This window comes from Triturus cristatus, chromosome 6, assembly GCF_964204655.1.
Source record: "Triturus cristatus chromosome 6, aTriCri1.1, whole genome shotgun sequence".
NCBI lineage: Eukaryota > Metazoa > Chordata > Amphibia > Caudata > Salamandridae > Triturus > Triturus cristatus.
Window position 1 is genome coordinate 40,798,257 of NC_140589.1, and position 12,369 is coordinate 40,810,625.

A 12,369-nucleotide genomic window follows, 5' to 3' on the forward strand; every position below is an offset into this window, starting at 1 on the left:
TTTAGTGTTTTGAGTGTCTGCCATTTACCTCTAAGTGTACTTTGTATGCTCTTGTAACCTGCACACGTCACTTTTTCCTTTTGTAACGTATCGTTTGCTACCTCTTGTATTTTGTTTGCTCTTGATACTTGCACAATTGTCACTATTGTCTCATGTAACGTACCGTTTGATTCTGTAACATACTCACTTGTAAGTTTTCTCCTTATGTATCATTACTGTTCCTATTGTGAAGCGATCTGACACCTTCGGGAAAAGTCCGCGCTATATAAAAACGCATCAAATAAAATAAATAAATAAATATAAATAAAACATTTTGCACCTACACCTCCTTCAGAAGCTACAAGCTCCTGCAGCTCAAGCAATAGGTGCAAGAACGCGATGGGCCAATCAGAGGCTGCTCTGACCCGATGGCGCTGCTTGAAGGCAGAAAGCTGGAACAGGTGCGCATGCGCAGAGGTTTGACACCGTCCAACCGGAAAAGCGTAATCTCCCTGTGCCCTTAGACACCGGTACTGAAAGTAAACCGCCCCGGAAGAGCTGATTAGGATCCGGGCCGGGGAAGGCGAAGCCGGACCCGATCGAGGCCCGGGTAAAACGCCGGCCGGCGGCGGGACCCCCCCACGCCACGCCCCCCGCAATTAAAAGACCCGGCTAGGCCGGGGAGGGCAGGGATAGGCCCGAAAACAAAGGAAGCTCCCCCCCCCAATCAGGGGGCGAGAAAGATAGGCAAGGGGGGGGTTAAGAAGGGCCAACGGCCCGGGAAACCTCATTTCGAATTTCCCCCCCCGCAAAAGAAGAAGAGAAGCAGAGAACCTTTCGCGCCAACGACCGGCCGGACAAAGGCCCCTGCAGGCGACAGGCTCCAGGCGACGGGATGATCCAAGCTGAAGAGGCAGAAAGGAAAGCCGGGGAAGCTGACGGACCGGACCGGAGAAGGGGATGCAAGGACGCTACACGGCATTTCGCGCCGTTTGGTCGGAAGGAAAATATGCGGCCATTCACCCCTGCCCCATCTGTCGGCGAGGGTACGGGCAGGGTCCACCACAGACGCAGGCTCAAGGGCACTTGGAGCCAATACGGCGGTGCCCGGAGCAACAGGAGCAGATTGTGAGCAGGCAACTGGCGTACACGAACCACGCGGGGGTCGGTGCGGGCGGCGGTGCCCCCGAACGGAGAAAGACGGGTGCGGGCGGCAGTGCCCCCTTAGCGAGCCCGGAAGCAAGATTAAAAAGAAAAGGTAAGGAGCGGGGCTGCGCGAAGCAGGGGTACGGCCGATTCAATTTGGGAAGAAAGGGTTAGATTACCGGGGTGATCAGAGGTGGCCAACAAGCGCGCGGTGCCTTTCCGCGGGCCTGTCCTCATCGCGAGCCAGCGTTAATGATCTTCCCGTCCTGCATCGCGGCCCCAGATGAATTTTAATTGAACGCAGCATTTCTTCCTGGGGAAGGCGCCCCGCTATTTACTGGTGCGCTACTCCCCCACATACCGATAGAAAAAGACGGGGCGAGATCAGTATTCGTCAGCAGGCAGCCGTGGTATTATTCTTCAGCAGGCAGCCGTGGTTTAAAGCGGGGCACGTACAACAATGCTGCCCCAATTACGTGCTGAAACGTGACTAGAGTTCAGTTTATCGCATCAGTAGCAAGGCGTATCAGCTCAGTCAAGCCTAGCAGATCAATGCAAAACGAAAGGTACACGGGGGTTCAAACGGTGAGGGAGCAGCCAGGCAAAGATTTTCTCGTGTGCCACACGAGCGCACATTTAAAGAGCAGCGCCGGTAACACGAAAGCGTAACGTTTTAGAAAATCCATATTCCGTTCTGAATGTATTCTCTATCAAGAAAAAGCTCATAACGAATCTGATATTGAACGCCGCCAAGGGCACTACTTACACGTTCATTTCTATCAGGAAGCAAACACAGTCCAAAGATCCAGATGGCCTGTATTTAACATGAAGAGGGTCTGGCGTAAGTCGAGGTCTATACTGGAATCTACGCATTATCAAACTCAGTGAGTCCCTAAAATTCACGAAAGTCGATAGCTCACGATTCTTTATGGGGACTTTAAGTTAGGCAGTATAGTTTAAGAGCGCTTGGTGTGGAGAAGCATACACACAGAGCCGGACAAACGGCATAAGTTGAGAGTTTTGTACTGAATAATAAGAATGGATTTCTAGCCAATGTAACCTTAACTCTGGCGCTTGTAATATTATTAACCAAGGATAATACTGTAACTTCAAATCTCAGAATTCGAAATAAAAATGGGACTGGATCTGGGGGACGTGGCAGTTATGATTTCCAGAAAGCCAGCTGTCACATACTCCGATATATGCCGGTTCCCACGAACATGAATATAGGGCCCCCTTTGAGTAAGAGTTATTCTGTCCCCTGAAGTCACCCTGGCCTGTAAGTTCAGAAGTGCCTGGCCTACTGCATTGGGCCCTAGATTGGGCTGAAGGTGTCTGGTGGTCGGTGCCTTGCCCTTCCACTCGGATGGGGTGGCTTCTGCAATGTGTAGAGTCACCTCCCTTCAAGTCATCTTCTGGGGGGCGATGTCAAGTGTGGAATCAGTGACGTCAGGTCCGGGCCACGATCGCAGGAATAAAATGCCGGTTCCCACGAACATGAATATAGGGCCCCTTTGAGTAAGAGTTATCCTGTCCCCTGAAGTCACCCTGGCCTGTAAGTTCAGAAGTGCCTGGCCTACTGCAGATTTTCAGCAAATCCACTGGCTATGTAAATGATTTCCGATTACATTTGCTGTATGCAAATTTCTTTTATGTGGACAGCAACAAAATGTTGAAGAGATCCAGCCCTTCTGGAACTATGTTGGACACCCACGGGGTCTAGCTGATCTTGCAACATCCATTAAACCAGTGCTTAATTTGAGCCGGCGGTTGCCAGTTTCGGCCACCTGCACTCGTTTTTGGGCATTTACAAAACCTAGAGAGGGAAAAACACACAAAACGGAAAGAGAAAGACTGAAAAAACGTAAAAAGGCAGGAAGCAGGAAACTGCAACAGTGAGATAAAGGAGCAGGGCATGGCTGGTGATGGATTAAAGAGGCAAGAGGTGGATTCAAGACTGCACAGCCTCTGTATTTGGTGCTCCGGCCTTCAATTGCACCAACTCCAGGCTTCTGAGCCGAGCCTTGGGCACCCGCACTCCTATTTACACAAGTTAGGGTTCTAGCCAATGTAACCCCAATTATCTATAGGTTGCGGTATGTATGCAGTTCCGGGATGAGAGTTAATAGCTCACTATTCTATATTGGGACTTTAAGTTATAAAGTCCAAGTAACAAAAGATGTCTCGTTTGAACACAGCAGTCCGCTGATCGGTTTACATCATATGCAGTCTGCAATCTACTTGGTACACGTGCTTTGCAGCAGGCATATTAGCCCTCTGCACTACCTTCACCTAAGTCAAATCCCGGCTTTACAAAGCACTGTTCTCTCGCCAAGAAGAGAATTAATCACACGATTTTTCTTGTCAATTACGTGAGGCCGGGTAATTGCCGGCGGGAAGAAACGCTGAGAAACACTGCAGCAGGTGCTTAAAAAGCTGAAACGTTCAAACACGGCGCCTTTAGGGTGCCAGCACCCGGTGGTATAGCGGTGGTATAGCAGTTACGAATAGCGGTCAGGAATGCTTTGTCAAAGGCTATCAAGCATAGGAGTAAATCCGCGTATAGGAAAGGACACATAGGCCAAGGGACGGAAAGGGCAGAAGTCACAGGTCATTCAGACCGGTAGGCAGTATAGTTTAAGAGGGCTCAGGGTGGAGAAGCACGCACGCAGAGGCGGAAAAGAAACAGCATAGGCGGGAGCTTTTCTTTAAAGATAAGAATCGATCTATAGCCAAAATAAACCCTGTTGCAACATTAAGGGTTTGCGATAATAAGGTAAATATGGCGGGGGTCATGCAGTTCTGGGAGGAAAATTAATAGCTCGCTATGCCACATGGGGACTTTAAGGTTAAATCGCAAGTAACAAAAGGATGTATCTTTCGAAAGCAGTAATCTGCGGATCCGTTTACATCATACACAGTCTGTAATGTACTGGGTAAACGCGCTTTGCAGCAGGCATATTAACCCGCTGCGCAGTTAGCCCAGTAAGCTAAAGTGAGGAGGGTTGGGCACCACGCACGGACGCACGGGGAGGCAAGCATGTGTCACAAACAGAGGGTGACGCAGTCAGGAGCGGAGGGCCCGTAACTTGGATAATCATAGAAACCGCTTCCACAATGTTATGAGGAGACAACCAGAGCCGGGGCGGTGAATAATCTGCTTCAGCCGAGCCTCAGTCGGGGACACGCCTGTGAAACTAATTTGGGTACATTGGGGACAAACATTCCCAAGCAGAGGCAAGTCTAGTGGCTCCGTGCATGGGGATTGAAAACTAAAGACTGGGTCTTGCTGTGACAGGCTAGCGCCCAGAATCAAGAGTCTTTATGGCGGCATTATGCCGCAAGGTGCCCACCCTGTTGGGCCCCACCGGAGGGGCAAGGCCAATCCAAGCCATCCACCGCCAGCAGATAGATAGCGGTGTTCAACGGTTGGCTCGCTTAACAAGGTCAGCGTTAAAGCACCTGGTGGTGAAGCTTGACAACAAATTCGATGCTGGTTTGACACAGCAGGACAAATGACCCAACTACCTCACAAGTCCCAGTACCTGACAAAATACCATTCAGAAAAGAAACAACCTGTACCGCCGGTTTAAGTTACCAAACCATCAGCGATAAACACACTTACATGGTGGACCCGGGGGGGGGTTGGCTCTTGAGAGACCTTCCGTAGCTAGAACTAACCAGAGGGCACCCAGGAGCAAAATGGCCAACCTCAGGAACGCCCGACTGAACTAGGGAGAAAAGCAGGGCGGAGGTGGTAAAGGGAGCAAAAGTTGACCATACAGCTCCAAATACCGCGTAAACGGACGGGAAGTGGGGTATACGTCCTTCCTAGTGGCGGAAGGGTAGTAGAGACGTGCTTGGAGACAGAATACAGGTGCGGCCCCAGCGAGCAAGGGAACAATTAGGCTGCATAGTGAGGGATTTCTGCGAATTGAGGCAGGGAAGCCCTGCCCGCGAGAGGCACGACCATCTGCTTGCGGTCAACGGCACAACGACATGTTCCTTCAATTTGCGCTGAGGCGCACACCACCAATCAACCAGCCTGGTGGCAAAAAAAATGGGTAATCCAATTCCCCTAGTGTCAATTACGAAAAGCTAGTCCAGTATACCTGCTCCACACACCGAGCATAGTGGAGAAGGTGAAGCTAGAAGGCATAGAAAAATCCAGAAGAGAGCTACACAACACCAGGGCCAAAGCATGCAAGGCCCGGGGGTGGACGTCAGGCAGCATCGGCTGAAAACTGGTAGTTGCGGTAACACCTGGAGGAGGGGGTACACCACTCGGGGATAGGATTAGACAAGTTCACGCGGAACATCGCGGGCATATTCGAACTAGGAGGGGGCAAGGAGGTCGCGAGGCTAGGTCGAGCTAAGGGGGGAGCTCCCTCCGATCGAAAAACCGTAGGGAGCGTGGCGGAGCTGACACGAGGAACCTAGTAGAGAACAAAATTACTAGGAGATAGATGAAAGGCTCGCATGGTGTCCTTGTCATGACTCACGGCAGGGGCACTGGGGGAGCCATTGGGCGGCGTGCCGCCAGACAAAGAACAAAGATGACACTCCCGCAGTACCCCGGGGATGCCTTACGGCAGGGGTACAGACGGAGAAGATGACGAGGACCCCGCCGCAGGAAAATAGAGTAGATGCTCAAGTAAGGTCCTTGGGATGCCAAACGGCAGAGACCGCTGGGAGAAGGGAGGGCCCCTGAAAGGATACAGGACGAGCGGGACGGCACTTGCAGCCCGGGCATGCCCAGAAAGGGACACCCTCCAAATCGGTAGCAAGTTGAAGCCTAGACCCGTGAATCGAAACACAGGGATTGGGGCCCCTCTCTCCTCTCCCAGGCAATTGAGGCGGCTGGGTCCAGAATGCGAATAGAAAATGATGAACAATGGATAAAAATGAAACATGGTCATTGAAGGACTATAATAAGACCATGAGTGTTGAAATTTGAAACATGAAGATTTCCTGTTAACAAAATGTTTGTTGTGAAAATAAAACTGCGACCTTTTCAGGCACCAAAAAGTGGTCAAGTGCTAATTAAGGGAAAAGCGCGCAGCGATGGCAACAAACATGGGGGAGTGGGGAGGGAGTGCTCGCCGCCTGGACGGGGTTAGGACCCGGGCCGGGGAAGGCGAAGCCGGACCCGATCGAGGCCCGGGTAAAACGCCGGCCGGCGGCGGGACCCCCCCACGCCACGCCCCCCGCAATTAAAAGACCCGGCTAGGCCGGGGAGGGCAGGGATAGGCCCGAAAACAAAGGAAGCTCCCCCCCCCAATCAGGGGGCGAGAAAGATAGGCAAGGGGGGGGTTAAGAAGGGCCAACGGCCCGGGAAACCTCATTTCGAATTTCCCCCCCCGCAAAAGAAGAAGAGAAGCAGAGAACCTTTCGCGCCAACGACCGGCCGGACAAAGGCCCCTGCAGGCGACAGGCTCCAGGCGACGGGATGATCCAAGCTGAAGAGGCAGAAAGGAAAGCCGGGGAAGCTGACGGACCGGACCGGAGAAGGGGATGCAAGGACGCTACACGGCATTTCGCGCCGTTTGGTCGGAAGGAAAATATGCGGCCATTCACCCCTGCCCCATCTGTCGGCGAGGGTACGGGCAGGGTCCACCACAGACGCAGGCTCAAGGGCACTTGGAGCCAATACGGCGGTGCCCGGAGCAACAGGAGCAGATTGTGAGCAGGCAACTGGCGTACACGAACCACGCGGGGGTCGGTGCGGGCGGCGGTGCCCCCGAACGGAGAAAGACGGGTGCGGGCGGCAGTGCCCCCTTAGCGAGCCCGGAAGCAAGATTAAAAAGAAAAGGTAAGGAGCGGGGCTGCGCGAAGCAGGGGTACGGCCGATTCAATTTGGGAAGAAAGGGTTAGATTACCGGGGTGATCAGAGGTGGCCAACAAGCGCGCGGTGCCTTTCCGCGGGCCTGTCCTCATCGCGAGCCAGCGTTAATGATCTTCCCGTCCTGCATCGCGGCCCCAGATGAATTTTAATTGAACGCAGCATTTCTTCCTGGGGAAGGCGCCCCGCTATTTACTGGTGCGCTACTCCCCCACATACCGATAGAAAAAGACGGGGCGAGATCAGTATTCGTCAGCAGGCAGCCGTGGTATTATTCTTCAGCAGGCAGCCGTGGTTTAAAGCGGGGCACGTACAACAATGCTGCCCCAATTACGTGCTGAAACGTGACTAGAGTTCAGTTTATCGCATCAGTAGCAAGGCGTATCAGCTCAGTCAAGCCTAGCAGATCAATGCAAAACGAAAGGTACACGGGGGTTCAAACGGTGAGGGAGCAGCCAGGCAAAGATTTTCTCGTGTGCCACACGAGCGCACATTTAAAGAGCAGCGCCGGTAACACGAAAGCGTAACGTTTTAGAAAATCCATATTCCGTTCTGAATGTATTCTCTATCAAGAAAAAGCTCATAACGAATCTGATATTGAACGCCGCCAAGGGCACTACTTACACGTTCATTTCTATCAGGAAGCAAACACAGTCCAAAGATCCAGATGGCCTGTATTTAACATGAAGAGGGTCTGGCGTAAGTCGAGGTCTATACTGGAATCTACGCATTATCAAACTCAGTGAGTCCCTAAAATTCACGAAAGTCGATAGCTCACGATTCTTTATGGGGACTTTAAGTTAGGCAGTATAGTTTTTCGAATTTCCCCCCCCGCAAAAGAAGAAGAGAAGCAGAGAACCTTTCGCGCCAACGACCGGCCGGACAAAGGCCCCTGCAGGCGACAGGCTCCAGGCGACGGGATGATCCAAGCTGAAGAGGCAGAAAGGAAAGCCGGGGAAGCTGACGGACCGGACCGGAGAAGGGGATGCAAGGACGCTACACGGCATTTCGCGCCGTTTGGTCGGAAGGAAAATATGCGGCCATTCACCCCTGCCCCATCTGTCGGCGAGGGTACGGGCAGGGTCCACCACAGACGCAGGCTCAAGGGCACTTGGAGCCAATACGGCGGTGCCCGGAGCAACAGGAGCAGATTGTGAGCAGGCAACTGGCGTACACGAACCACACGGGGGTCGGTGCGGGCGGCGGTGCCCCCGAACGGAGAAAGACGGGTGCGGGCGGCAGTGCCCCCTTAGCGAGCCCGGAAGCAAGATTAAAAAGAAAAGGTAAGGAGCGGGGCTGCGCGAAGCAGGGGTACGGCCGATTCAATTTGGGAAGAAAGGGTTAGATTACCGGGGTGATCAGAGGTGGCCAACAAGCGCGCGGTGCCTTTCCGCGGGCCTGTCCTCATCGCGAGCCAGCGTTAATGATCTTCCCGTCCTGCATCGCGGCCCCAGATGAATTTTAATTGAACGCAGCATTTCTTCCTGGGGAAGGCGCCCCGCTATTTACTGGTGCGCTACTCCCCCACATACCGATAGAAAAAGACGGGGCGAGATCAGTATTCGTCAGCAGGCAGCCGTGGTATTATTCTTCAGCAGGCAGCCGTGGTTTAAAGCGGGGCACGTACAACAATGCTGCCCCAATTACGTGCTGAAACGTGACTAGAGTTCAGTTTATCGCATCAGTAGCAAGGCGTATCAGCTCAGTCAAGCCTAGCAGATCAATGCAAAACGAAAGGTACACGGGGGTTCAAACGGTGAGGGAGCAGCCAGGCAAAGATTTTCTCGTGTGCCACACGAGCGCACATTTAAAGAGCAGCGCCGGTAACACGAAAGCGTAACGTTTTAGAAAATCCATATTCCGTTCTGAATGTATTCTCTATCAAGAAAAAACTCATAACGAATCTGATATTGAACGCCGCCAAGGGCACTACTTACACGTTCATTTCTATCAGGAAGCAAACACAGTCCAAAGATCCAGATGGCCTGTATTTAACATGAAGAGGGTCTGCTGGCGCAGTTTTATTTTCACAACAAACATTTTGTTAACAGGAAATCTTCATGTTTCAAATTTCAACACTCATGGTCTTATTATAGTCCTTCAATGACCATGTTTCATTTTTATCCATTGTTCATCATTTTCTATTCGCATTCTGGACCCAGCCGCCTCAATTGCCTGGGAGAGGAGAGAGGGGCCCCAATCCCTGTGTTTCGATTCACGGGTCTAGGCTTCAACTTGCTACCGATTGGAGGGTGTCCCTTTCTGGGCATGCCCGGGCTGCAAGTGCCGTCCCGCTCGTCCTGTATCCTTTCAGGGGCCCTCCCTTCTCCCAGCGGTCTCTGCCGTTTGGCATCCCAAGGACCTTGAAAAGAAAAGCGTAATCTCCCTGTGCCCTTAGACACCGGTACTGAAAGTAAACCGCCCCGGAAGAGCTGATTAGACACCGGTACTGAAAGTTAACCGCCCCGGAAGAGCTGATCGTTGTGTCATCAGCACGTGTTCTGATGGAAGTTTCTTCAGGCGGGTAAGGACCCCCTCGCGCCGCACCCTCCACCGATATTACTGCCTTCTGACCCTGCACACACAGGTGAGCTGTAGCTAGATCTGTGAGTACATTTATTATTTATTGACACCGCAATGCTTTCCCATTTTCAGTGGCACCCGTGAAACCCATCATGAGGCTGGTGCGACGGGGGGTATGGGGTCCTTCTGAGCTCAGGACATTTCTTTCTAACCCGGTCCCGTCCCCCTTCGTTATTTCAAGAGACGAGCACCCCTTGCAGCAGCATGCACTAGCAGAGCTCTCAGGTTTTCCAGGGAGTGGACAGCTCAGCCGGTGAAAGGGTTTTATTCAATTTTAGGAATTGCAGGCCAGTTCTATATGAGTTAAACAAGAATGCAAATCTCAGTATGGAACAAAACACGTCGGAGTAGAGGTGAGCTACTTTTTTAATTGAACAGTGTAAGTAGAGAATACTGATTTTAACGAGCGTTTTCTAAAAACACTGTATTTGATGATCAAGTTAGTCAGGTCCGGTTGTGACTAGAAGAGTGGGTAGTGAGTGTTTGGCTGCATGTGGCCAGATGCAACGTTTCAGGACTTTTACTTTGGACTGTCTCATCTTTTAAAGTGACTCCACTGTATTGATGAAGCGTTACATGGATGTTTCTACATCAAAATAACCGCTAGTGAGAATATTACTAGAATACTGCTAAACTCTATGAGTAGGGACAAGGCTAACGGTTGGATTAAGAAATATTCTTGGTGTTAGGGTAAGAGATGTCATATTTAGGGTCTGGTGTAGAGTTAGGGTATAGGGTTACTGAAGTGAGGTTCTGGGGTATAGTTAGGGTATAGGGTTACTGAAGTAAATCACAAAGGCGTCGGTTCACCAAAGGTTGTTTATTTTGGATCGGCTGTAAATGGGGAGCTTCCTCGCCTTCCCATCCGTAACTGCTGTCACGGCCCGTTCGACTTAGTGACCTGACAAGAGCTCTCCTAAACCTGATTAGATGTGGTCAGACCATACCAATAGTAAGGGCTCGGACGGTACAATCTTTACATTAGAAACGATTTGATCTAAAATATGTCCAGCCTGGTGAGTGGGCCTATACATCTGTTGGACAAGGCCATGAGAGGACAAAGCGTATGTAAAAGAGGCTACCTCCGGGTCTAGAGGCTCGTCCATATGAAGGTTAAAATCACCTAACTCTAAAAAAAATGTGCATATTTAAGCGACTAAGTAGCCAGAATATCGCTCAGTTATCTCAGAAAGGGGCCATCATGATCCTGAGGTCTGTAAATCAAAACCCCTGCAATAGACTGATGGGAAGATAGAGAGCAACAAAAGCCTATCCTTTCAGCTCCATCTAGTTCCTCCAGAGGGATACAAACATTCATGCTTGCGTTTTATGTATTATGGCCACCCCTCTGCCTCTATCTTTAAGGCGGTCCTTCCTGAGGATTTATGTCCAAGAGGAATGGCTGTAGATAAGATTGGATTAGAGAATTTAGTGAGCCATGCTTCAGTTAAACAGTCTGGCTTTTCTTCATCTAGTAGCTCCGAAATATGCATTTCAGGCTTCTGCAAGGAGCGGACGTTTTAAAGCGCAGTCGTTAATTCTTCTAAGACTGAGCTAATTTCTAGGGCAGAAGTGGTTGATTCACTCCTGGCTGAGACATTTGGGATCCATTAGCAGTGTGCGTGCAAAAAGTCAGGATTCAGAATGTTAGGTTGACAGTGAGGTGCACAGGGTGACTTGGGGCTAAGCTGCGTAGGGCAGGACTGTTATTGTAAACCAGAGACCTATATTGTGTATCAAAACTGGCAGAGTGACTGGTGCTGGCGCGTGCAGACAAGCTAATGCCTTTGGCACACCCACTGCATGCGTCTGCGCACTACCTCTACTTAAATGCATGTGGCCAGGGACTAGAGCGCACACTACTCAGTATGGTTGGTGCCTCTTCGTGTCCCAAAGCAGAAAAAATGGCCAAAAAACGATCAGTATATCCCCAAATAATTTTTTGCTGCTCCCACCTCCCTGAAGCCCTTCAAATTACAGTTGGCATGTAAAATAACAGAGCATGTTCCAAATTACATAAAGATTAGAACACACTTAGAGCGAACTTAAGTGCCATCAGAATCAAACAACTGGATGGCACCTTTCCCAGGATTTTATAATCCAGGTTTAGTAAAAATAGAGATCTATGTGAACTCGCCAAAAGGAGGGGGGGGTTCCCTCCTCTGCTTGGTCATGGTGAGGGGAAGCATGGAGGCAAGCTCATTCAATTGCAAGCCCTACACCCATGACTGTAGAACAGCGGGCACCATGCACATATGCCACATGTCTTCCATAGCTCAACAGCCAAGCAATGAAAAGGATATGAGCATAGAGCGTCAGTGTACCCTGCCCACCGTCATTGGAGTGACATCAGGCCCCTGACAGAGTTCCAGTTTGAGCTGTCACCTTTTTCTCGTCTACATCATACTGAGAGTCTGTGTCACTTTGCATCTAGTCATTACCCAGGCCAGCACGCTGTTCTATCTCTTTCATAACCAAAGCTGACCCCCTAGCAGCTTGTTCATGGAATGGGTGGATCTGTAACTTCCAGTTACTCCTTTGCCATTGTGCTGGTGCTTACTTTGTGCATTCCCATTATTGCAATGGCAAAACATAGATGCATCTTGATACTAATTGCAGATAGGACGCCACACTCCTTTTACACCCCCTCCTTAATTATGATTCAGAATTGGTCGCACTTCCCCTTTTGCGATTCAGAAAGTTTTCAGGATCACAAATTGGTTTCAGTATGTCGCTAAGAAAAAGATTTTGCAGTCCCAGTTGCTGTGATTTTGCAAATTACATTGTTTGCAACTGCAGAATAGTTTTACAAACTGGTT

The 12,369-nt window shown here is 50.7% G+C and overlaps 1 protein-coding gene across 2 annotated transcripts in view; it reads left to right on the forward strand.

Moving 5' to 3' along the window:
• The first annotated feature begins 9,401 nt into the window (after positions 1–9,401).
• LOC146813736 (uncharacterized) overlaps positions 9,402–12,369 on the forward strand; it is a 75,395-nt gene continuing 72,427 nt past the window's right edge. For both annotated transcript variants that reach the window (XM_085610228.1, XM_085610227.1), the window contains exon 1: positions 9,402–9,554. The gene's annotated coding sequence lies outside the window, so the exon portion shown is untranslated. The remainder of the gene's footprint in view (positions 9,555–12,369) is intronic.